At 39.8% G+C, this 27,879-nt stretch overlaps 1 long non-coding RNA gene across 1 annotated transcript; it reads left to right on the forward strand.

Moving 5' to 3' along the window:
* The first annotated feature begins 1,272 nt into the window (after positions 1-1,272).
* LOC110142465 (uncharacterized) lies at positions 1,273-21,091 on the forward strand. Its single transcript, XR_002315317.2, has 4 exons — positions 1,273-1,603; positions 18,008-18,103; positions 18,520-18,672; positions 20,808-21,091. It is a non-coding gene; the product is annotated as an uncharacterized lncRNA (long non-coding RNA).
* The last annotated feature ends 6,788 nt before the right edge of the window (positions 21,092-27,879 follow it).

Consider the following 27,879-nt stretch of genomic DNA (forward strand, 5'->3'; position numbering starts at 1 on the left):
CCTGGAAGACATATGATGTTAGATGTGTCAATGGTGGTGAAAGAGGCTATGTGGACTTTTTTCAAACCCCAGTGGGATAATCACAATGCAGGCCTCTAGGGCTCTAGAGCAAGGCCACAACATTTGTAGCAGAGAATTTTACTCTTGAAAAAAAAATTCTGGCATGCTATTAGACCCTGGTAGAAGAAAGGGGTCTTTTTTGTTTTTGGTTTTTTTAGGCTGCACCGTCCTGTATGAAGGATCTTAGTTTCTCGACCATGGATCAAACCTGTGCCTCTGCATTGAGAGTGCAGAGTCTTAACTACTGGACAACCAGGGGAGTCCCAAAGGGGGCTTACTCATGGTTACTGGACACCAAGTAACCTTATGGTTATAACTACCCTGGTGAGGTGGGCTCTGTGAGACCTATTTCACCAAGTCAAAGCTTAGGCAGGCTAGCAATGATTCATTATGAGATGAAAGTGGTACATCTAGGATTCAGCACAAGTAGGACTCATGGGCACAAGCAGGTTGCACCAGCACCTTTCCTTCCATTTTCACTATAGCTATATGGGAAGAGCTTATGGAGGAGAAAGACTCAAGCTTGAACCACGGCTGGGTTAACTCCATATGTGGATGCAAGCTGAAAAGAGAAGTGTCACTACAGCCCCACATAAGTGTGGCCTCAAAAAAAAAAAAAAAGGTGGTGAGTGAATTTTCTCCCAAAGGGTATATTGTGTCCTGGCTCCTCTGCTCTGTGTGGAAAGGTAAGTGGCCCACGGTTAGACCATATGCAGACTCATATCAATGGTGAATGGCTTGGCCCTGGCAGGGATCTGAAGGAAGATTACAAAATTAGCATAGAGTAGGTCTAGGGTAGAGTGGATAGACAGATGAGAGTGTACACAAACTATGAGGATCTTTGTATCCTGTATTAATCTCCACCAGACATCATCCATCATGGAAGAAACATAAGCAACTAAGAAACAAAATGACTTGGCCACTTGATGGTAGTCAGCCTCTGTCATCAGCCACTTCAGTGCTTGACCAGTGGGTGCTTGAATAGAATATCCATGGTGACTGAATATGGACCCAAAAAGATGAATTTCACTTACCAAGGCTGATCCATCTACTATCATTGGCAAAATTCAACTTAGTAGACAAAGAGAGGAATCATCATTCCCTCAGAAATAACTGACCCTGATGACTAACCAGGAAGGGAGGATAAGCTTGGTGCCCAGAAAATCCACTTGGGCACCTCTTGATACTTCCTGCCCAATTGTGACAGCAAATGGACAAGTATACAAATTATTATGTACCAAAGAAGACGTGGTTCCCCGGGAACCAGACCTGTAGGATAAGGACCTGACCCAAACCATGGGGCAAACTGCTAAGACCAGCAAAGGTGTTCTCAGAGAATGATAAGAATCTTCAGCGGATAGTGGAGGAGAGGCAAGATGAACTCAGCTACAGCCCTGACATCAGGGCTGTAATTCTTTCCACTCAACTTCCACTTCTACATTTCCCCTAGAAAACAGGTCTACTGGATCTGGGAGGAGGTGTTCCAGAATGTATGTGAAGTGGATCTAAGCAGCACAAGGGTTAAACTGCTGTCAACACAACGGTGAGTCACAAGGTTCAACTTAATGAATGGCTTGTTGCCTCAAGCTCTGTGTCAGAGTCTACTTCCCTCCCAGGGAACCCAACCAGTAACAGTCAATATACATAGACAACAGTTTAAAGTTTTGAATAATTATAGTTTGGAACATAGGTGCAGAAGAACACCTATATTCAGTATATTTTTAAAAAACTTAAAAGAACATGTGCTAGCATTTGAATTCACTTGGAGAAGTTTATAATTTGAATTATAATTTATGAACAAATTAGAAAAGATATAATGGCATAATTTGTCATAAAACTCTGAGTACATATATTAAGCTGAATATGTAAATCAAAGATGAAAAGTATTAACTTAAATGACACATGTGGCAACTTAAGTTGTGATTTACATATTTTTTAGAAATTGTTTGTAAATAATGCATGTCATGACCTGAAGGATTACTACTGCCATTTAGGATAATACAGTTTGAGAATGTGGCTGAATGTTATTGTACTTAGATAGATACCTTACTCACGTCTATATTTAGAAATGCTAAAATCCTGAAATGTTATTTCTAATGTCCCTGATATTTTTGCTTAGTAAAACTTCAGCATTTAAACAAACTGATCTTATAGTCTCCAATCCCCAACACCAAATTCTAGACCCCGGAAGGTAAGACCTTCCCACTAAGTGACATTATGTGATTGTATTAGTCAGGGTTCTCCAGAGAAATAGAATCAACAGGAGATACAAACAGGAATATATATACATACTCAGTCACTTCAGTCATGTCTGACTCTGCAGCTCTATGGACTATAGCCAGCCAGGCTCCTCTGTCCATGGGGATTCTCCAGGCAAGAATACTGCAGTGGGATTTATATATATATAATATATAAATATTATATTTATATATATTATATATATATATATATTATATATATATATATAATAGGAATCTTCCCTCCCAGGGAAGATTATGTAGGCCAGGAAGATCCACAATCTGTGGTCTGCAAGATGAAAAATTAGGAAAGTCACTAGTAATTCACTCTTACTCTGAAGGCCTGAGAACCAGAGCAGCAAATGTTGTGTGTTCCAGTCCAAGTCCAAAGGTCCAGGAATTGAGAAGTTGATGGTAAGTCTGGGTCCTAGTGCAAAGGCTGGAGAAGATGGATGTCTCAAACCAAGTAGAGAGCAAATTCACCCTTCCTCCACTTTTTTGTTCTATTCAGCCCCTGAGCAGATTGGATGATGCCCACCCACAGAGATGGGTGTATCATTCAAACACTAATCTCTTCCAGAAACACGCTCACAGACATTTCCAGAAATAATGTTACCAGCTATCTAGGAATTCTTTAGCCTAGTCAAGGGGCACGTGAATTTTTTTTATTTGAAGTATAGTTGATTTACAATGTTGTGCCAGTCTCTGTTGTACAGCAAAGTGACTCAGCCATATACATATATACATTTTTAAAAATATTCTTTTCCATCATGGTTTATCCCAGGAGATTGAATATAGTTCCCCTCTACTATACAGTACAGAAGAACTTTGTTGTTACATTTATCCATTCTAAATGTAAGAGTTTGCATCTATACCAACTCCAAACTCCCAGTCCATCCTTCTCCCTACCCACCCCCCCCATCACTCTGGTAATCACAAGCTTGATCTCTATGTCTGTGAGTATACTTCTGTTTAATAAATGGGTTCGTTTGTGCCATACTTCAGATTCTCTATGTAAGAGATACCACATGGTATTTGCCTTTCTCTTTATGACTTCCCTGGTAGTTCAGACAGGAAAGAATCTGCCGGCAATGCAGGAGACCCAGGTTTGATCCCTGGGTCAGAAAGATCCCCTAGAGAAGGGCATGGTAACCTACTCCAGTTTTCTTGTCTGGAGAATCCCATAGACAGTGGAGCCTGATGGGCTACATGGGGTTGCAAAGAGTAGGACACAACTGAGCAACTAACACTTCTGACTTCAGAGTATGATAATCTCTAGTTGCATCCATGTTGCTGCAAATGGCATTATTTCATTCTTTTTTATGGCTGAGTAGTATTCCATTGTATATATGTACCACATCTTCTTTATCCATTAATCTATCAATGGATGTTTAGGTTGTCTTCATGTTTCAGCTGTTGTGAAGAGTGCTGCTGTGAACACATGGCTGCATGTGTCTCTTTGAATTAGAGTTTTGTTCAAGTATATGCCCCAGAGTAGGATTGCTGGATCATATGGTAATTCTATTTGTTTTCTTTCTTCCTTCCTTCCTTTCCTTCTTGCCACAATCTTCGGCTTGCAGGATCTTAGTTCCCCAATCGGGGAATCTAACCCATGCCCTTGGCAGTGAAAGCCTGGAGTCTTAACCACTACACCACCAGGGAATTCTCTATTTTTAATTTTTTAAGGAACTTCCATACTGTTTTCTATAGTGGCTGCACAAATTTACAGTATAGGAGAGTTCCCATTTCTCCACACCATTGACAGCATTTGTTATTTATATACTTTTTGATGATGGCCTTTCTGACTGGTATGAGGCGGTACCTCATTATAGTTTTGATTTGCATTTCTCTAATAATTAGTGATGTTGAGCATCTTTTCATGTGCCTACTGGCCATCTGTATGTCTTCTTTGGAGAAATGTCTTTTAAGGTCTTTGCCTCATTTTTTGCTTGGGTCGGTTGTTTTTTGTTGTTGAGTTATATGAGCTGTTTTTATATTTTGGAGATTAAGCCCTTGTCAGTCACATAATTTGTGAATATTTTCTCCCATTCCATAGGTTGTCTTTCAGTTTTTAAAATGGTATCCTTTGCTGTGTGAAAGCTTGTAAGTTTTAAGTCAGGTGCCCACACCTGACCAATCAACAAAGTTCAGCAGTGCTGGGGTATTCTAACTTGGGTTATAAAGTCACTCTTGGGCCAGTCAGCTCTGCCTGGAGGAAGGGGTAGCATGTGTAATAATGTAATGACTCTGTGTGAGCCAGAGAGTTGAAGGAGTGGGAAGAGTAGCTTACAGAAAAGGGGAAAGAGTGACGTACTACCAAGAAGAGAGTGTTTAGTATAGAAGAAATCAAGACAAGAGCTTAATATCATACAGAGATGAATAATTATCCAGGTTGACCAACATAGGCATTATAAAATGTATAATCTCTAATAAAAGAGTAAAAACTAAAGTATATTTTGAAAGATAATTTGAAAATATCTAGAGGGATATATATTGCTATATTAACAGTGGTTATTTCTGGAGAATGTGCAAGGGGAAGGGATCATGTTTGGGGGGAGACTTTCTAAATTCTACGATGTTTGAAATTTTTTATAAATATAACTACATTTGTAGTGTACCAAAACTTTTGAATATAGAGAAAAGAGAGAAGACCTACGATTCCTTAAAAGTCCTTTAAGCAACAGAAATAGGGGAAAGATAAATACCCAGAAACTAAAAGAGGTGCATGTGTGATAAAAAAAAATAACCCAGAATCTATAGACTATGAGAGAAACTGATTCCGTAGACTTGAAATGATGAAAGATAGCTGTTTACTCTCTGGGAGAAGAACATCTGCAAGAGAAACGAAATCCAAACTGACACAGTTGATAAGATACTGATGTCCTAAGTTGTTCAGTCGTGTCTAACGCTTTGCTACCTAATGGACTGTAGTCCACCAGGCTCCTCTGTCCATGGGATCCTCCAGGCAAGGATACTGGAGTGGGTTGCCATTCCCTCCTCCAGGGGATCTTCCTGACTCAGGGATCAAACCCATGTCTCTTACGTCCTGCAAGGTGGGTTCTTCACCACTAGCACCACCTGGGAAGAGCAAGATACTGATAGGTCACTAAGTGATCTGGATTCTAGATAGGTTAAGAAAGAAAAATAAATAATTAGGGAATCTGAGGCAAGAAAAGTTGGTAAGGACTAGTTCAAATATTTCTAAGACCTAGATTGTTGAGATAGAACTGTAACCAATAATTTAAAACATAACACAATGGGAGGTTCAAAGATCTAAAAGCAAGGAATGTTACGAAATGATGAGTTTGCTTCCCCAGAGAGAACGGAATGAGGAAGAATAGCATGTTGCCTGATTAGATAGAACTTTTTTTTTCCAAAAAAATAAATAAATAAATAAAAATTGGCCAGCTGCTACTCTGTGTGAACACAGAATTTCCCTTTAGAGCATATCTTTTTCTGAGAGGAACTGCTGGAGTGACTGCTCTCAGTTATGTAAATGTATGAATATAGGCACTCTTTACCCTTTATTTTGTGGCTTAATAAAGCCTGCCCTTCCTAATGCCTCTTCATATGAGAATTTTCATAGAAAGCAAAAGGAGTCTCCTGGGTAGAAAGGAACCAAGACCTTGACCTCTCCTCTTTTGCTATTACAATTTATTACCATCTATTTAATGGATTGAGCTGGTCTCAACTGATGCCCTTGCAGTGAAGGACACCAGAAATTAGCCATGAAGAAAAGAGGCATCTGGGGATAGGAACTGGGCCCTACATGGCATAGTGTGTGGCTCCCCAGGAATCTCTCCCCCTCATCCCTTTGCCTTTCACTTGTTTTGGAGGATGTATCCCCAAATATAAGTCAAAATGCTATAGCTTTGGGGCCTACACCGAAGGTATTTGGTCTCCATTTGGACCAGCAAGATTACCATTGCTATATTAGTAGACAAAATAATACCCCTGAACTATAACTGTTAGTGAACTGGGCCACTGCTCTAATTCTTCTTCAGCAACTAAACAGTTTGGAATTAGGACGCCTCCTCGGCGAGTTTGGGATTAACCTAGACACTAGATGGCTCAGTGGGTAAGGGATCTGACTGCAATGCAGGAGATACAGGAAACACGGGTTTGATTCCTGGGTTGGGAAGATCCCTTGGTGAAGGAAATGCAACCCATTCCAGTTTTTCTTGCCTGAAAAATCCCATGGACAGAGGAGCCTGGTGGGCTACAGCGCAAGGGGTCACAAATATTTGGACACGACTGAAGTGTAGAACAGATAACCAGCAAGGACCTACTGTATAGCACAGAGAACTATACTCAATGCTTTGTAATAAACTACAAGGGAAAAGAATCTGAAAAACAATACATGTATGAAACTGAATCACTGTGATGTACACCTGAAACTAAGACAACATTGTAAATCAACTATACATCAGTAGAAAAATAAATAGAAAAATTCTGAAAAAATAAAAAAAGAACTTGGACTCAGTAAGTTTCAAAGTATTTTTTAATAAGTCAGAGGAAAATACCCAAACAAAGCCTATTTCCCCAATACTGAGTAGAAATTAATAAAATCAATCAAGATGGCTCAGGTATAATTACCGAGAGGCACAATTGGATTGTGATTTTGACCAAGAAACTTAGAAACAAGTTGTTGCAGCAGATGCTGCCTGAACAACTGCTGTGATTCAACAAAGGAGTGGGAATGGGTAGTGGCCTCTCAGTCATCTTTAAAAGCAAAGTCCAGAAAGATAAATTTGACTGGGTATTGTCCGCAAATTCAGGGCCCAGGAATACAATGGGGTAGCTGACTTGCCAGCCAAGAACCACCCTGTATCAGGCTTACAAAATTGTTGACACATAGTATTGAATAGTATATAACACTCAAAACCAGCCCTATAAAATTAATCCTGATAATTGCTTCCAGAGGAATGCTGACAAAGGCAAGTGGAGCCTAAAACAGCACTTAATCTCCCTGGAACCTCACCACACATGTTTCTTTTCCTGAATTTTCTATGCTGGTTAACAGTAAAATCACTTTCCAGTTATTCTTTTCTATAAATCTTAACATCTCTCCAATGACAGTCTCTCTCCCATTTTCTGTGTCTAGAAAATCATCAGGTATTAACAGTTCCTTTTTTATTTTTACTGATTTATTTTTGGCTACACTGGGTCTTCACTGCTGCTCTGACTTGTCTCCAGCTGTGTTGAGCAGGGCTACTCTCTAGGTGCAGAGCATGGGCTTCTCACCGCAGTAGCTTCTCCTGTTGTGGAGCAGACATAGACATACACCCATATATGTGTGTATATATGTAGAAGATATACCGTCAGAAGATATCTGCACTCTTGTGTGTGTATATAAAGTTAGACGCAAGACATATATATATATGCACACACATAAAGACTCACACACACACACAAATAGAGGTGCGGGGGTGCAGATATCTTCCGACAGTATATCTTCCACATGTATATATATATTTTCAGTCACTAAGCTGTGTCCAACTCTTTGTGACCCCATGAACTGAAGTGCACCAGGCTCTTCTGTCCTCTTCCATATGTAGTGGAATACTATTTAGTCACAAAAAGAAGAAAAAGAAGGAAACCCTCCCATTTACGACCACATATATGGGTCTATCTCTGTCAGAAGATATATACACACATAGAGGGGTGCAGATATCTTCCAAAAGACATGGTGATTTCTTTTCCTTTGGACATATATTCAAAATTGGAATTGCTGGACCTATTTTTAATTTTTTGAGGTGACTTCATACTGTTTTCCACGGTGACTGCATCAATCTACATTCCCACCAACAGTGCACAAGGATTGGGGTCAGGTAATTTTTGGTCGTGGTGCACTGTTCAAGTGTGTTCTAGGGTGTTTAGCAGTGTCGTTTGCTTCTACCCTAAAGATGTGAGTGGCACCCTTTCTCCAGGTGTGACGAGAATGTCTCCAGATATTGTTGAATGCCCCGTGGAAGGCAAAATTACCCTGGGTTGAGAAACAGTGGTGGTGAGTGTGCGCTTAGTCACGTCCGACTCTTTGTGACCCCATGGACTGTAGCTCGCCAGGCTCCTCTGTCCATAGAACTTTTCAAGCAAGAATACTGGAATGGGTTGCCATTTCTAACTCCTGGGGATCTTCCCAGCCCAGGGATCAAACCCTGTCTCCTGCGTCTCCTGCACTGGCACCTGGGTTCTTCACCGCTGAGCCGCCTGGGAAGCCTGAGAACCACTGGTCTAAGCGATTTATTTTCCAGTGTTAGGTTTCAGACTGGGAAGGTTTTACAAACCTGGCCAATGTGACATCAAGGCTTGTCCACTAGAGGGCTTTCAGGAAGATTTCCTCACTCCTAGGAAAGGGGTCGGAGAAGGCAATGGCAACCCACTCCAGTGTTCTTGCCTGGAAAATCCCAGGGAGGGGAGCCTGGTGGGCTGCTGTCTATGGGGTTGCACAGAGTTGGACACGACTGAAGCGACTTAGCAGGAGCAGCAGGAAAGTGGTGGCTCAGATGATAAAGGCTCTGCCTGCAATGCAGGAGACCTGGGTTTGATCCCTGGGTTGGGAAGATCCCCTGGAGGAGAGCATAACAACCCACTCCAGTATTCTTGCCTGGAGAATCCCTATGGACAGAGGAGCCTGGTGGCTACAGTCCATGGGGTCGCAAAGAGTTGGACACAACTGAGCAACTGAGCACAACACAGCACAGGAAAGTGAACCCCAAAAGAGACATTCTTGCTGGAAGCTGTGTCTTCATGTAAATACTTAAGTGGCTGCAGCCATCACATGGCCACAAGGGAACAAGTTTTAGGATAAAGCCAATTTGGAGGGAGAAATGTAGGAATGTAGAGAACTGAAAGAAATGTACACCCTTTAGTATTGAGTGGATGATTTCCCTGCATGTACTACAACCATCTTTTTTTAAAAAATTATTTTATTTATTTTAATTGGAGGATAATTACAATATCATGATGGTTTTTGCCACACATCAACATGAATCAGCCATGGGTATCCATGTGTCCCCCTTCCTGAACCCCTCTTCCACTTCCCTCCCCACCTTATCCCTCCGAGTTGTCCCAGAGTACTGGTTTTGGGTACCCTGCTTCATGCATCGAATCTGCTCTGATCATCTATTTTACATATGGTAATATACATGTTTCAATGTTATTCTCTCAAATCATCTCACCCTCACCTACTCTCAAAGTCCAAGAGTCTGTTCTTTACATCTGTGCTTCTTTTGCTGCCCTGCATGTAGGATTGTCACTACTGTGTTTCAAAATTCCATATATATGCATTAATATACAGTATTTGTGTTTCTCTTTCTAATTTACTTCACTCTGTATAATAGGCTCCAGTTTCACCCACCTCATTAGAATTGACTCAAATGTGCCCCTTTTAAGAGTTGAGTAATATTGCATTGTGATTATGTATCATAACTTCCTTATCCATTCATCTGCTGATGGACACCTAGGTTGCTTCCTTGTGCTAGCTATTGTAAATAGTGCTGCAATGAACACTGGGGTACATGTGTCTCTTTCAATTCCACTACTGCAATCTTATCTCTGGGCTGCCAGTTATTTTTGAGTATATTTATGTACGTGTACATATTTTGAATATATATAATAAACAGCAGGATACATATAATACACCAATTTACTCTCACTTGGGTTTGTATAATTTTTCACACACTATTTGTAGGAGATGTCTTCATATAAATATACTGTGTGTAGAACAGTTTTATTCTTCCCATTGACTGAAAATTATTCCATCTTATAGATAAAATAAAACTTATTTAACCAGTACCCCAGAGGCTTTTGCTTGTTTTTTTGAAAAACATTTTTCTAATGTAAAGAATGGTTCAATAAACTCCCTCATACATAAGTCATTTCACATGTAAGTATGCATATAGGATAGATTATAGAAAGTTCCAGAAGACAAAACTTGAATTTGCCCCATGCCTGAATGCCTGTAACTATCTGCATAGCGTTTACATTGTATTAAATATTTTAGGTGATTTAGAGATGATTTAAAGTATACAAGAGGAGGGCTTCCCTGGTGGCTCAGTGGTAGAGAATCCACCTGCCCATGCAGGAGACATGGGTTTCATCCCTGGTTGGGGAAGATCCCACATGCCGTGGAACAACTAAGCCTGTGCCCCGCAACTACTGAGCCTGTGCTCTAGAGCCTGTGAGCGCCGAATACTGAGCCCACGTGCTGCGGCTGCCACAGACTGAGCGCCTAGAGCCTGTGCTCTGCAACAGGAGAAGCCACTTCAGTGAGAAGCCTGCCCAGTGCGACTAGAGAGTAGCCCCCACTCACGGCAACTAGAGAAAAAGCCTTAGCAGCAATGAAGACCTGACACATCAAAGCATAAACAAAATTATATAGAAGAGGATGTGCACAGATATAGAATATGCAAAGTCCACGCCTTATATATAAAGAACTTGAACATACTTAGATTTTGGTATCTGTGAGGGGTCCTGGAACCAACTCCTGTGGATATTGAGGGATGACTACTTTAATTTTTGTGTGTTTTAATTTTTTAATGTGGAAAATTCCAAACATACAGAAAAGTAGTAAGAATAATAACAAATCTCCTTTGCCTATAACCCAGCTTCAACTGTTATCAATTTATGGCTTTTAAAATTCTTTGTATGACCCTTTCCCTGGTTTCCACACAAATGAGAATATTGTTCTAGCAAGGGAGAAAACTATTAGGAAAGGGAGGATCCATTGGTCTATACCTATCTTTTTAGATTTTCTGAAAGTCTTAAACCCAAAACTTGTGCTATTTTGACTTAACTGCTTTTTCCTGCAATAATAACGCCTTACCAGGCTGTCATATCTGTCCTATTTTTTTTGTTGTTTTCACTCTAATTACCCTACTTTGGGCCATTATAAATTTTTCTCCTAAATTACTGCAATGGCAGCCCAACTGGTCTTCCCATATTCAGACATCTATTTTCAGTCCACCCTTCACATTGTTCAAAGATCATTTTTATATCATAAGCCTAATTATGGCAGTCTGTTTAGAAGCCCAAGAATTGCCCTCATTTGCCTACAGAATAAAATTCAAACTGTCTTTTTTCCACAAGAATCTGAAGTGAACCTTTTTAGCCTTTCCTAAGAATATGTCAGGCCATACACTATACTATAGAACAATATATACAATATACTATACTACAGACCAATATACTATAGTTCTTCCACCCTAAGATACCACTGATTATGACACATCATTGATGTAATACAGCTTTGGGGTATGAGTCCAAGTGGCAAGGTGGCCCCTACACATCATGGATAATATAATGATTTCACAATTATCACAGATACCATATCAGGGCAACAGCAAAAAATGGATGGCATACACTTTTATTCAACATAGTTTTGAAAGTCCTAGACATACTAATCACAGAAGAAAAATAACTGAAATGAATCTAAATTGGAAAGGAAAAATTAAAACTGTTGCTGTTTACACATGACATGATCCTACATAATTGAAAATCCTAAAGATGTTACCAGAAAACTACTAGAGTTCATCAATGAATTCAGTAAAGTGGTAGGACACAAAATTAATATACAGAAACTTGTTGCATTTCTATATACTAATAACAAACTATCAGAAAAAGAAATTAATGAAATAGTTCTCTTTACCATCACATCAAAAAGAATAAAATACCTAGAAATAAATCTACCTAAGTAGGGAAAAGACCTGTACTCAGAAAACTATAAGATACTGATGAAAGCAACTGAAGATGACACAAATAGATGGAAAGATATACCACATTTCTGGGTTGGAAGAATCAATAGCACTAAAATAATCATACTACCCAAGTCAATCTACAGATTCAACTTAATCCCTATCAAAATACCAATGATATTTTTCACAGAACTAGAAAAAATAATTTTAAAATTTGTATGGAAACACAGAAGACCTCAGATGGCCAAAACAATCTTGGGAAAGAAGAACAGAGCTTGAAGACTCATGGGCCTTGATGTCAGACTATACTACAAAGCTACAGTAATCAAAACAGTATGATACTGGCACAAAAGCAGATAAACAAATCAGTGGAATAGGATAGAGGGCCCAGTATTGAGCTGGATTCTAAATAAGAGCTGTGCCTTCAGTAGAGGAAGCAAGCCATGGAGACACGGCAGGGAGGGGGTCAGGGAGCAGATATTCCTACTTCAGTCTTCCCTCACTCTCATATTTTCAAATTAGCTGAACCCAACTGGAAGCCAGAGAAAAAGCAAGTCTATCAGTGCAGGTAAACTTTCCCAGGCATAAGGACTCTTCTCAAGAGTATGAACATTCAATGTGGAGCACAGTGAAGAGGGGACCCAAAGGAGCAAATACATGTTATCTGACACACTTTCCATCCCATCTACTTTAACTCTTAAATCACAGATTATATCTCCACACATATGTAGATTTGCACATTTAGCTCTCATCTAGTCTTCAAGTCCAGATTAATTTCCTTTTTCATGAAACCTTCTTTGCCTTCTTTAGTCAATTTGTTTTCCTATATGTTCTCATAAAATTCCCTTTAAAAGATTTATTTTTTATACCTTAAGCATGTTGTATATATTTATCTTCTCTGATATAAACATTTTGATGGTAAGGGAAAGTTTTTAATCATTTTGTCTTATGCCTTCCACTGAAAATGCACAAACCCACCCATTACATTGTCTTCTAGAATCAAATATTTTAGAGCTAGAAAAAAAAAGTCCTAGAAACAACTCATTCATCTACTTTATTTTATCAGTGAAGAAACTGGATCTCAAATCAGTGTTGGAAAGAGCACAATAAGAGCTAGTTGAAGTGAAAGTGAAGATTCAGCCAAAAAAGCCAATGATGCCTTGAAGAGCACTTTCAAAACAAGTGTCTTTCCCGCGGTGATGACCTCATCATGAGAACATGCCTCTCGCAAAGGATCTTCTTCATCCCTCTCCAGAAGAGGAAACAAAAGAAGAAACACCTGGTGCAGAGCCCCAGTTCCTATTTCATGGATGTAAAACACTCAGGATGCTATAAAATCACCACCGTTTTCAGCCATGCACAAACAGTAGTTTTGCGTGTTGGCTGCTTTACCATCCTCTGTCAGCCTACAGGAGGAAAAGCAAGGCTTACAGAACGATGCTCCTTCAGATGGAAGTAGCACTAAAAGTACCCTGTAGTAAAATGAATGGGAAACCATTCCAATAAACACATTTTGGATACAAAAACAATCAAAAAAACAAGTGGGAAAAAAACTAACTTTTTGTGGAAAATCTATGGAAACTTGTCAGCTGGAAAACAGTTGATGAACTGGGTTTTCACTCAAGTCTCTCTGCTTTTCTAAGAAGAATGAATTTAAGTTCATACATATAGAGTCTTAACAGAGAACCAGCACATGGTAACCAAAGAAAAGTGGGTATTTGCTTTATGGACAAAATGGTGAAGTAATTTTCAAGAAATTTCAAAATAAAATGTTCCTCTGATATTTTAACCTTAAAATTTTATTTTATTTTTTTATTTTTATTTATTTATTTATTTATTTTTTTATTAGTTGGAGGCTAATTACTTTACAACATTGCAGTGGTTTTTGTCATACATTGAAATGAATTAGCCATGGATTTACATGTATTCCCCATCCTGGTCCCCCCTCCCACCTCCCTCTCCACCCCATAACCTTAAAATTTTAAACACATAGGAAATTCCCTGGTGAACCAGTGGTAGGACTTGGTACTTTCATTGATGTGGCCCAGATTCGATCCCTAGAAGAGGAACAAAGATCCTGCAAGATGTGCAGCGTGACCAAAGCGGGGAAAATTAAACACAATAAATTGCGGGACATTCATACAAGGTAACAATATATACCTGCTACAATGACAGCTAAAATGATGACCACTGGCTCTGGGAGTTGGTGATGGACAGGGAAGCTGGTGTGCTGCAGTCCATCAGGTCACAAAGAGTCAGACACGACTGAGTGAATGAACTGTACTGAAAATGATGACAAACATTTCTAGCTACTGACATGGAAAAATGTCTATAGTATATTGGAGAGTAAAAAAGTAGGTTATAAAAAGGCATGTATAATATGATACTTTTTTCATTTTAATTGAGGGTGATCTGGAAGGATGTTTACCAAAATAACAATGGCTTTAACTGGTTAGTGGTTCCTCTGCTCAATTTTATATTCTTTAAGCTATTCTGGAGTATTTAATTGCTTTGTAACCTGCTTGTATTCTTTTTTAAATCAGAAAGTAAATGTTATTTTTCATATCAAAAGCAAAAACCAATAATAAGTAAAGTTACCTTAAATAGAGTGGCTTCCAGATCAACCCAAGTGGACTATGTGTGTGTTAGTTGTTCAGTTGTGTCCAACTTTTTGCAACCCCACGGACTGTAACTCACCAGGCTCCTCTGTCCATGGGATGATCCAGACAGGAATACTGGAGTGGGTTGCCATTCCCTTCTCCAGGGGATCTTCCCAACACAGGAATTGAACCCAGGTCTCCTGCATTGCAGGCAGCTTCTTACCACTGAGCCACCAGGAAAGTCTTTAACATATCTAAAGAAAGAATGTGTCAGAGAGCAGGCGTCTGGTCAGTTATTGAAGTGCTGAATGAGAAGAATCAGAGAAACAGATTCAGGCAGTACCCATCCAAGCTCTGTCCAAGAAAGGGAGAATCATGGCCAGTGGAGAGGCTTTATTGACAAGATAATTCCTGTTGGGTAGATGGGTATCTCAAGCACTCTCAGCCGATGACCTTAAATTATAACAAAAGAGAGAAAAAACAAATACCTATATTAGAAATGAGAAAGGGAATGTAACCAAAAATCTGGAAGAGATTTTTTAAAAATTACATGAACATGTTATATACAACTTATTGCCAAAAAAATCAAAGACTTTAGCTAAGAAGAGTCATAGCTAAACACAATAGCAACAACAGAAGAACTTGAGAAGATAGGCAAAGTACTGTGTGCATGAGTGCGTGCTCGTCACATCTCTTTGTGACCCCATGGACTGTATGTAGCCTGCCAGGCTCCTCTATTGATGTGATCTTCCAGACAAGAATATTGGAGTGGGTTGCCATTTCTTACTCCAGGGTGTCTTCCTGACCCATCGATTGAATCTGTGTCTCCTGCATTGACCCAACTGTGTGGGTACTTGCCAGCTGAGCAACTGCCTGCTTTTTCAGGCATGATGCTCAGCGAGGAGCAGAGAAACATACACGTAAGATGAGCTGGAGACGGGACTGTGTTAGTCTAAGTCTTAAACTGCATATCATTGTGAACCCCATCTGTGGAACAAATCAGAGGTGCGTCTCAAGGGTGTGACTCATCATAGGTACCTGTAAACACTGGTCATATATGAAATAGAAGAAATCATTCCTTAGGTAAGAAATTCCTCAAAGATTGAGCTGAAATCTTTCAAGATCATGCTCACATGGTGACCAGACCTGTGGTATGTATATTGGCAATATTTGTTTTGGTTTTCTTTAGTCCCCTTGTGATTTGGGACCTCTCACCTCTGCTTTGGTTTGCCATAAGTATTATCTCTTGCACCGGGATTTCCCCCTAAACCTCTGAATTCTCTTACTTCATGGTCACATCTCCTGGGTATCTTTTTCTTCTTCGGCAAGCATGACATTCTATAACCTGAAAAATTATTTTATTTTTTCTGGCCATGCAATGCAGCATGTGGGATCTTAGTTTCCTGACCAGGGATTGAACCTGCGCCCATTACAGTGGAAGCATGGAGTCTTAACCACTGGACCACAGTGGAAGTTCCCACAAAGTTCTTAAGGTTTAGTCATCACTTTATCTAAAATTAGTTACAGTTTTGAAATTTCAAAATTCTTTAGTTTCTTTTTCACTTAAAATGGACTATTCATATGTAAGTTAGAGGAATAATGATGGAAATCAATTATGCTTTATCATGTGTCATACATTGTTCCAAGGACTTTACACATGAAATTGCATCTAATCCTCATCACATTCTATGAGATGGGCACTATTATTATTCCCATTTTCAAATGAGGAAACTGAGGCACAGAGATGTTAAGTGCATTTCCGGGTTCAACCTCGTAATAGATGCAGTCAGAACCAGAATCCAGACTATTTGGCTCTGGTGTGGGTCCCCGTCACTTTGACATGATGCTGCAAGAAGGCAGCCTTTGACAAGAAGGCAGCCCAGAATACTTGAGGGAAATAGTCCTTCTTTTATACATGACAATCATTCATTTGCTCCTTCATTTATCATACTATCTGGAGTGCATACTATGGAAAAAAAGAAAATGGTCTTCTGGGAATGGTATAGATATTAAAAACCAAACAAATAATCAACCACTGGGACTTCCCTGGTGGTTCAGAGGTTAAGACTCCACATTCCCAATGCAGGGGACCCAGGTTTAATTCCTGATGAAGGAACGAGATCCTGCATGCTGCAACTAAAACCCAGCCCAGGCAAAAAGAAACCCCAAATAAACAAACCCAACAAGTGCTATAGAAATAGAAAAATGTATAAACTCAGGATGAATTAGTTTAATCAATTGTATTAGTGATTTATTATAATTAGATTTGTAATTAACTTTTGAGTTTATGGTAAATTTTTCTTGAATCTGTAATGAATGCTTTTGTTATTTCTCAACAAAACTAGCTCAAAATTACATTTTAATTAATTCTGTTTAATTTACATAAAAATTTGCTCTAAGCAAAGCTAAAATAGGTTAGCAAGATAGATTCAAGTCTTTATTTTCTTTGTTCTTCAGTCCCATGAATTACTGACAGACAGCTTTCTTAATGATTCTGAGATTCTGGATTTCAATGATGTATTATTTATGCAATAATTTCTGCAAAGTTGCTGAAAGCCGGAAAGTCTATAATTAATTACATATATTAGCCTAAGCAGTTGGCTCTGACATGAAGCGGTTTGTTTTTCTCATTCTACAGTATTTTCTGTCACTGCGTTAGCACTTGCTAATGTCTGTAGAGTGCTTTGGTTTTCTTTTAGAGGTGGAAAAAGCATACTTATTTATGCACAATTACTTGAAGATTTCGTTTTAATCTGGCAGATAGTATTGGGGGAGAAAGTTGTAATTAGTTGAATTTCAGGCAAGAGCAGGAGTGTCTGGCAAACTGGTAAGGTGGGCCCACATGGAACCATTTGGATGAAGAAAATTTGCTTCTTGGGAGAAATCATCTTGAAGAAAGTCAGGTCAGAAACAATGGACTTGAGTTTTAAGAGAATAGTGATCTCGGCAGCCTGGTGGCTATCATCAAGCACATTCTCATTTCCAAGTCCCCTGAGTGGGTGTCTGGGACCTCGGGAGAAGAAGGGTGCTAAATAAAAGTTGAAAGTGCTATTTCACCGAAATCTGTTAAGACCCCGACGCTGTTGGTTTGGATTCCCCCGAAGAGAAGAGACAGGGGAGAAGCATTTTTCTTTAATGCCTTTAGGTGGAGCTTGGTCAGAGACACTGGCAGGCAGAGCAAGAACTGCCATGCATGCTGGAATAAAGCAGAAGCTGAGATGCCTGTGGAGCCATAGCAGTGTCTGCAGGGAACCTGGCACCTATAGGGCTCATCAGGTGATCCAGAGGCTTTCCTGGACACCAGTGCAACCCAGCAGGAGTTACCATGCAGCAGGGCAGGGCCAGACCCTGCCACAGCCCTGACATCAGGGCTGTAATTCTTTCCACTCAACTTCCACTTCTACATTTCCCCTAGAAAACAGGTCTACTGGATCTGGGAGGAGGTGTTCCAGAATGTATGTGAAGAAGTGGGTCTAAGCAGCACAAGGGTTAAACTGCTGTCAACACAATGGTGAGTCACAAGGTTCAACTTAATGAATGGCTTGTTGCCTCAAGCTCTGTGTCAGAGTCTACTTCCCTCCCAGGGAACCCAACCAGTAACAGTCAATATGCATAGACATACACATAGACATATACATAGTTTAAAGTTCTGAATAATTATAGTATGAAACATAGGTGTAGAAGAACACCTATATTTAGTCTATTTTTTAAAAACTTAAAAGAACATGTACTAGCATTTGAATTGACTTCGGGAAGTTTATAATTTAAATTATAATTTATGAACAAATTAGAAAAGATATAATGGCATAATTTGTCATAAAACTCTGAATACATACATTAAGCTGAATATGTAAATCAAAGATGAAAAGTATTAACTTGCAAAATGACACATCTGGCAACTTAAGTTGTGATTTACATATTTTTTAGAAACATGTTTTCGGTGGAAAAGCTCCAGGTTCCAGCAAGTGTATGTGGTACCTGATGGGCTGTGTTTGTGAGCATATGTGAGACACCAGGTGAAGATGCCTAAAACATTTCAAGAAAGTGAGATTTCAAAAGGAGACTGAAGTCCTGCATTATGTAAGTGATGACGTCACTTGATCACTAGTTGGTTATTTCTCTTAACATGACTTTATTTGCATCTACAAGCTAGTGGAATCTGGACAAATGAATATATATAAAATAGTGTTGAGATAACAAATCATCATCAGAACTATTGGGGATCTTTTCAGGAGGCCACTTGGAAACTTGTGTCTTAATAATATTCAGAGACAAAGAGAAAGTGCCAGGGCTTCTCTGATGGCTCAGCTGGTAAAGAATCCATCTTCAATGTGGGAGATCTGGGCTTGATCCCTCGGTTGGGAAGATCACCTAGAGAAGGGAACGGCTACCCACTCCAGTATTCTGGCCTGGAGAATTTCATGGACTGTGTAGTTCATGGGGTTGCAAAGAGTCACACACAATTGAGCAACTTTCACTTTCACTAGAAAGTATAATCTCATTTTGTAGTCACAGGCTACCATGTTGCTTAAGGTCGTACTTAAGACCTGATAACCCAGACTGTGGCAAACGTACAAATCTGGACTCTGGTCATTGCATCAAAAAGGTCATGGAGCCAAACAACGTCTGAATGGGTCAGGATGGGGTTTTATCCTCAAAAGTGAAAGCAAAGTGAAGGTGCTCAGTTGTGTCTGACTCTTTGCGACCCCTGTGGACTGCAGTCTACCAGGCTCCTCTGTCCATGGGACTTTCCAGGCAAGGGTACTGGAATGGGTTGCCATTTCCTTCTCCAGGGGATCTTCCCAACCCAGGGGTCGAACCTGGGTCTCCCACATTGCTGGCAGACACTTTACCATCTAAGCCACCAGGGAAGCCTCAAAGGGAAAGGATATACTTATATTCTGAAAACAATATTTGCTTTATTTACCCTATCTTTAATTAATGGTAATATTGAACAAACTACACTTTAGGATACCTGTTTGCCCACAGCGCCTTCTAAGAGGTTCTTCCCTGTTATCCTCTTCTAGAGTTTTACTTCTGCATATAATTCTCTTGTATGAAAGGACCCTGACACCTTATTCATTGTCACAAACAAAGGCAGTTATCAGATCCAAGAAAAGTCAATAACCCATTTAATCAATAACCTATGAGTTGAGGCCCTTTTTTGGAGTTTCCACGTGGGAGACCTGGTTTCTACATGGGTTCCTCAGGCCACCATGCGAGGCCCCAAGCTCCTCGAGGACAGTGCTCTTTTGTTCGGGACCTTGCCCTATATATCTCTTCATCTGGCTGTTGATTTATATCCTTTAATATCATTTTAAAACAAATCAGTAGTCTGGTGAGAAAAAAATGAACCTATAAGTTGATCTATCAGGAAAACTCAATTAGGAATAATTGCAGTTAATTAGTCTAATGAATATTATCTTTCTTTGGGAGGTGTTCAAATGGTAGCAAAAGCAAAAACTGAAAGACAAAGATTGAGAAAAGGTAACTAGTACAAGCCTCTACATAGGAGAAGTCAAGAATAAGGAGAAGCTAAAATAAACAGATGCCATTATGTTGAAAGAAAGAAGATGATCAGTTTACTGGTGGGACCTAGAGCAGGACAGTCAGAAACAGGCAGAACTGAATCTCTACTATGGCTGAGCACACAACAGAGGTCACTGGAATCTTAGTCACTAGAACTGCTGGACATCAGGACAGACCTTCCAGCTCTGAGTCCTGACTTGAGTATGTCTCTATTGGCAGACCCCAGCTACCCTCCACACTGCTACAAAAATCAGTTAAAAAAAAATCAATATGGATTTGAATAGGTAGGAAAATGTATTTGTTTACAAGGTATACCAAATAAAGTTAAAATGAGAATGACTACCTGAAATCAGAATTTAAGGGAAAAAAAAAACCACAACAACAACTAGTAAATATCCTCATTCCAAGGGTCTGTAATTGTACTGAGCGTAAAATTTGAACCTGAGTTTCCAGGTATCTACAGCAAAAAGAAAAAAAAAGAAGAATAAAAAGTATTTGGAGTGTTTAACTTTTTCTCTTTTTTGGCTGTGCTGAGTGGCTTGAAGGATCTTAGTTCCCACTTAGTTCCCTGAAGTGGAAGCAAGGAGTTAGCACAGAGTCCTAACCACTGGACTGCCAGTGAATTCCCCAAAATACCTAACTTTTATCTCTTTATTTTTCCCTTTCCTTTTCTCTCATATTTGTAGGTGGGAAGGTCTGCCTTCTTCATCAAGATGAAGTGTGTGTAGTAAGGATGGGCATGGAAGTCAGCTGGAAAACTTTCTGGTTTGTATTTCAAAAGTTTAAACCTCAGCAGAAAAGAGAAAGTACAGGTGGGGACAAAACGACTTGGAGAAAATTGAAGTAAAAGAGCTTCTCTCTGTTAATAATAATGTTAAAAAGACTCTTTAGGTTCAATGAGGGCCAGAGGCATGGGTTTGGACATGGGAACCTGGATCATACTTTCCAGTAGTAGTGCAAGGGAGGGAGCAAGATAGACCCTAGAAAGGCACAATCGAAGGGTGCTTGAGACCCCAGGGTGCATGGAGTTCACAGCCTTGGTAAAAATATCCATGCAGTGAACCTGGTGCAGAAGCAGCTCAGAGCTGCTGGACGTGAGGGGATGATGTGGACTGCATGTGGTCAGGGCTGTGAAGAGATGACCAACAACCCATGGGCTATATTCCACCTGCTGGATGCTGCAGCACTGCATAAGATTCCAGAACTGTGACCCATCCTGGGTAAGTTGGGGGTCAAGCTCCAAGAATGAACAAGGTTAAATTTCAACACATCAGAGGAAGGCTGCTGGTGGTGCTCAGAATCAGGAAGTCCCTTGTTGTAGAAGATTTCTTCTACACTTGTATCTGTGAACTGAAATTCACAGCCACTAGATTTATATTATCAGAAAAAGGTACCAAGATCACTTACATGTTTCAAGTTAATGACAGTGGCTATGATGACAGGCTCTTTCAAATCACAAGCCAAAATGACAAGGTAGGAAATCTTAAGTGATGGGGCTTTAAAGTAAGGAAGACAAGTATCTGTTTTACAGTCAGACCCTCTGCGCACTGGAATGAAGCCGGAAGGTCATGTGGGACGTTAGCCGTTTGTGTCATTGTGTTCTCATGATGCTGTGGGTCCCTGTTGCAGTCCGGTACCATTCTGATGACTCAGCTACTCTTTGCAGTCCCCTGTTCCTGCTATTCCACTCTCTCCATGGTCTTTCTTAGCTCTCCCCATTCATGGTGTCTGACAGCTCTTGGCATTATTGTCTCATGGCTTCTGATCATTGTCTTTTCTCTGGGTGTTTGTTTGGTTTTGTTCTTTTCATTTTTTGGATTCCACCCCTGTAATAACCTGCTGACTCACTCTGTGTGTTATAAACACTCGACTGTTACAAGAGAAGATACTGGTTCATTCATTCAGTCATGGCCACTTTTGTCAGGCAGAGTTCCCCACTAGGGTCATCTCTACAGCACTGAGGGCTATGGGTTCTTGAAACTTTTACAGCCTACTTCACAAGGAGTGTGGTGGGGACATACTCATGAGAATAATGATAATAGCTACCACTTACTGAGTGTTGACTGTGGGCTAGGCAATATTTCAGGTGCTTTATAGTAGTCTGTTCAAACCTCTGAATAAAATTCCTATTTTATAGATGAGAAAGCTGAGGTGGTGAGAGGTGAGCAGTATTCCCAAGGTCACACGCCAATAAACAGCAGAGCCAGGGTTCTAGCTGGGCAGTTTGGCTTTTAAGTCACTAAATTTCCAATGCAACTGTATTTAAAGAAACCTATGCTGGAGTTGCTGTACATAGCAGAGGGGGCCAGCTGACCACCAAAGATTCAAGTTCCGTGTTCATAGTGGAGAGCTATTACTGGAAAGCAGCTGTCCAGCCAAGGACTATGTTTTCTAGTCTCTCTGAATCTAAGGACTGGTTCTGGCCAACATGAACAGAAGTGACGTTCTTTCGCATTTGGGTCAAGGAGGTAAACACCTGGAGTGCCTTCTACATGTTCTATTTCCCTTCCACAGAACCTTGGAACCAACCTATTTAAGATAGTAGTGCTATAAGATGGGAAGAGCCTAGTTCTCTGAGCAACCATTTGGAGAAAAATTGCCTAGGAGAACTACATGATCAGGAATATTGACTAGACTTTATAGAAGTAGAAATAAACTTTAAAGTGCTGAGATTTGGGGTTTCTTTATTATAGCAGTGAGCCTGCTCTGACAACTGCATCATGTAAACACCCACTTCTTGAATAAAACTTGCAAATTTATTGATACATATGTGGTTGAGACGTTCTAACCAAACAAATGTCTTGGAAACTGATATTAAGTGAGATGATGCACACAATTCTGACAAAGGCTCTGGGAAGAAAGGGCTTCTCTGATAGCTCAGTTGGTAAAGAATCCACCTGCAATGCAGGAGACCCTGGTTCAATTCCTGGGTCAGGAAGATCCGCTGGAGAAGGGATAGGCTACCCACTCCAGTATTCTTGGGCTTCCCTTGTGGCTCAGCTGGTAAAGAATCCGCCTGCAATGCAGGAGACCTGGGTTTGATCCCTGGGTTGAGAAGATTCCCCTGGAGAGAGGAAAGGCTACCCACTCCAGTATTCTGGCCTAGAGAATTACATGGACTGTATAGTCCATGGGGTTGCAAAGAGTCAGACACGACTGAGCAACTTTCACTATTACTACTACTACTGGGAAGAAAATGTTGTTAACTCTCTACTGATCTTTATGAAAAAGTAAAACAAGGTCAGACAGAGAAAGACAAATATGATATTGCTTATATGTGGAATCTAAAAAAAGTACAAATGAATCTATTTACAAGACACAAAAAGAGCCACAGATGTAGAAAACAAACTTAGGGCTAAGGGGAAAGGGGTAGGGATAAATTGGGAAATTGGGATTGACATATACACACTACTATATATAAAACAGGTAACTAATACGAACCCACTGTACAGCACAGGGAACTCTACTCAATATGCTAGTGACCTATATGGGAAGAGAATCTAAAAAAGAGCGGACATAGGTATAGGTGTAACTGATTCATTTTGCTTCACTTACTTCAGTAAGTTCACATGTTGCAACTGCGTTTGCATGCTGCAGCTAAGACCTGGCACAGTCAAAGAAAGAAAGAAATATTTTAAAAACTATACTCCAATAAAGGTTAACTTAAAAAACCCCTAACAGCAGCACAAGGAACTCTGCTCAATGTTATGTGGTAGCCTGGCTGGGAGAGTAGTTTGGGGGAGAATGGATACATATATATGTATGGCTGAATCCCTTTACTAGCCACTGGAAACTATCAAAACATCATCAATCAGCTATTGTTGCTATTTAGTTGCTTAGTTGTGTCTGACATTTTTGCAACTCTGTGAACCTGCCAGGCTCCTCTGTGGAATTTCCCAGGCAAGAATACTGGAGTGGATGGACTGCCATTTCCTTCTCCCGGGCATCTTCCTGACCCAGGGATTGAGCCCACATCTCCTGCACTGATAGCTGGATTCTTTACCATTGAGTCACATGGGAAGCCCTAATCAGCTATACTCCAATACAAAACAAAAAGTTTCTAAAAAATTAATTAAAAAACCCGTAACAAGGACTTCCCTGGTAGCTCAGTGGTGGAGAATCCACCTACCATTGCGGGAGTTGTGGGTTCTATCCCTGGTCCCGGAGGATCCCACATGCATCAGGGCAAAGAAGCCCCTGCATCACGATTATTGAGCCTGTGCTCTAGAGCCCTGGAACCGCAACCTACTGAGACCATACACTGCAACTACTGAAGCCCGAGTGCCCTAGAACCCATGCTCCACAAGAGATGCAACCACAGCCCAGCTACATCATAGCCCCCATTTGCCACAAATGGAGAGAAGCCCATGCAGCAATGAAGACCTAGCATAGCCAAAAATAAACAAATCAATAAAATTATATATATATATATATATATATATATATATATGAACAAATAACAGCAGTAACTGACTTCTATACTGAATGTATGACAATATGTGCAAATATTATTGTAAGCTCAGGCATCTTCTCCTGGATCTTCTAGCATTACCATGCGAATAATCAAGATCATACATTGGGAAATACTGTGAACTACTTCCACGTTTCCTGGATCTATATTCTGAGAGATCCAGGATAGCATATTTCCCAATATTTGGGAATTCAAATTTTGGGAATTCACTTATTGAAATTTGAACCCCCAGCACCTCAGAATGTGACTGTATTTGGAGACAGGGCCTTTAGAGAGGTAATTAAGATAAAATAGGCTTCCCAGGTAGTGCTAGTGGTAAAGAACCTGCCTGGAGACATAAGAGACCCAGGATCAATCCCTGGGTCTGGAAGATCCCCTGGAGGAGGCCCTGGAAAACCACTCCAGTATTCTTGCTGGAGAATTCCATGGACAGAGGAGGCTGGTGGGCTACAGTCCACAGGGTCACAAAGAGTCAGACATGACTGAAGTGACTTAGCAGGCAATAAAATGAGACCATGTGGATGGGCCCTAATCCAATATGACATGGTATCTTTATAAGAGATTAGGACACAGACTACACAGGCCATGGGATGATCATGTGTGGACACAGCAAGAATTTGGACATCTACAAGATGAGGAGAGTGGACTCAGAAGAAACCAAATATGTCAACAACTTGATCGTGGGCTTCTAGTCTTTATAACCGTGAGAAAAGAAACTGTTGTTTAAGCCACTGAGTTCATGGTATTTTGTTATCTCAGTCCAAGCAAATAAATACAGCCCCTAAGGCCCTATGACCTCAGAATCAGCATTCTGCTTCTTCAAATCCCCTAAGTCATGGCAAGTGCAATCTTTTACAGTGTAGGCAGGATTCTTTATACATGAGCCAATCTCTAAATTTGTACAACAAACATTTTTACTTTACTAATTCCATAGGCAAGAGTTCTCTTCTTGCATCCTATGAAACCCTTGTATATTAGAAGATGATCTTTTATTTTCTGAGTTGAGACAAACAATCCAACTTGTCAAATAAGTAGGAATATCCCCTCTAAGCTGTTGATTGCATTTCAATCTTTGAATGTAACTAAAAGTGTTAGAAACATTCTTTCCACAATCTCATGAGTTCATCAAAGGCTTTCATCCTAAGTGAAACAGAAGAGAGAGATCTTATGGCAAATAGTTTCTTTCAATATTTGAGACTCTCAGGAATATAACATGATTTTGTAGGTGATCTCTATTTTTAGAAGCCTTAAAAGTGCAGGTTCACTAATATCAGACTTTTCAGAGAACCCTCCAAAAGTATCTTACAGTTCAGTTCAGTTGCTCGGTCATGTCACTCTTTGTGACCCCATGGACTGCAGCACACCAGGCTTCCCTGTCCATCACCAACTCCCAGAATTTACTCAAACTCATGTCCATTGAGTCATGATGCCATCCAACCACCTCATCTTCTATCACCCCCTTCTCCTCCTGCCTTCAATCTTTCCTAGCATAAGGGTCTTTTCTAATGAGTTAGTTTTCCGCATCTCACGGTCATGTCTTATTCAGTTTTTATAAACTATAGAATCAAGTACTTATATATCATATCAATGCTTTAAATAAGAAGAGATGGCATGAGACTTTGAAAACATATCCTCTTTATCTCAGAATAAAATATATCAGAATACATAGATAAAACAGTTATGATTATAAAATTACTTGAGATTCCTTAGAGAATTAATATTCTTGCTGTAAAAACTATTATTGGAAAAAAAAAAAAAACTTGCCTAAATATACCAAGTATTTGAGAAGACACATGGCTTAACTGTAAGATAAGGAATGAGTGAACTGCATTATTCAGTTGCATTACTCATTTCGATGCTGATGATATTCGGAAAAGCAAAGTAGACAGATTATGCAATCCAGGTTGCATATTGATACTTCTTGAACTATCAGGAGACAAGTATTACAGTATCACACAGTTACACTGGTTATTCTCATAAGAGCTGCTGTACTCACAGCTACATGAAGTAGCTTTCTCACAAAGACATTCTGACCTTGGTAGCCCATCTGACCTCTCCTTTGAGGTTTCTCTGCTAGCCCCTGTAGAATCTCACCTCTTTCACTGCTTTCAGACATGCCCAGAACAGAGCTGAAATGGGAGTCCTGCCATAAATCAAGCTACATGAATGGATACTATAAATTTCCTAATTTATATGCTACATAGTGTGTGTTCCTTTGAGAGTCATAAAGCTATGCAAACAGAGTAACTTGGAAAGCACTGATAGGAAAGGACCTTTTTGCTAAGAAAGGAAGCAACAGAAATCTGTAAGCTCATTTCATGTGAGTGAGTTTCCCACTGAGTACTGCAAAATGGCAGCTGTAGAGGGCCCCCAAAGAAGCTTGGGTGAGCTATCAGAGAAGAAGCGGCTATAAACCTGTAAAACAAATAGATGCCTGTCTTTCATTTCCACACTGGTTTGCTGTAGTAGTTGTTTTTCCAGCCATCTATTAGAAGGCAGAATAAACCATTCTGGGTAATTTGAGCCCAAATGGAAAGATATTAAGAATTATACTTTGCTTCTTTTCTGGGCTTCTCTCTTTGCTAAGAGGGTTGCTGTGAACATAAACAGAATATAAAAGGCTCTTTTCTTGCCTGTAAATGTTATGTTCCTTGGTAATGAAGTTTCCATCTTTTAGATCCTGCTAGCCTGTAGATGATGCATTATTTTCACAATTCATATGAGAAATTAAGTTCAGAATCTGCAATGTGGCATTTGTGTTAATGTATATTTCAAATGTTCCACAACTTATGGATAGTTGTCTAATTCTATTTTTTTGAAACATTTTTAATTTTGTATTAGGGTATAGCCAATTAACAATGTGACAGTTGTCTAATTCCAATTACTCAAAGATTTCACTTCTTTTAAATTTATCTCAAGCACTGAAAACAGAAAACCAGAATAATGCTTATTTTACACCACATTTCTAAATCCACTTAAAAAAATCACTTCTGGTTCAACTTGTATAAATCAATCTTAGAACAGTCTTGCAACACATTGTAGAATATGTCAGCAGAGATAAACTCAAGCAACTCTTCAGTATCTCTTGCTGCCTCAAAGAGTTAGCAGATGATACCATTTGCCATTTTAATTTGTTGAACAGTATTGAGGGAGACCAGACTGTAACGTGGAACACGTATTTCAAATTAAACTCTGTAGTACTTGGTTGATATTTATCTAAGGCACTGCATTTTAGAGTTGTAGTAGCACAGAATTTGAATCAATTAATTTTGAGGCTGAATTGTAAG

The sequence above is a fragment of the Odocoileus virginianus genome, chromosome 21, assembly GCF_023699985.2.
Source record: "Odocoileus virginianus isolate 20LAN1187 ecotype Illinois chromosome 21, Ovbor_1.2, whole genome shotgun sequence".
Taxonomy (NCBI): Eukaryota; Metazoa; Chordata; class Mammalia; order Artiodactyla; family Cervidae; genus Odocoileus; species Odocoileus virginianus.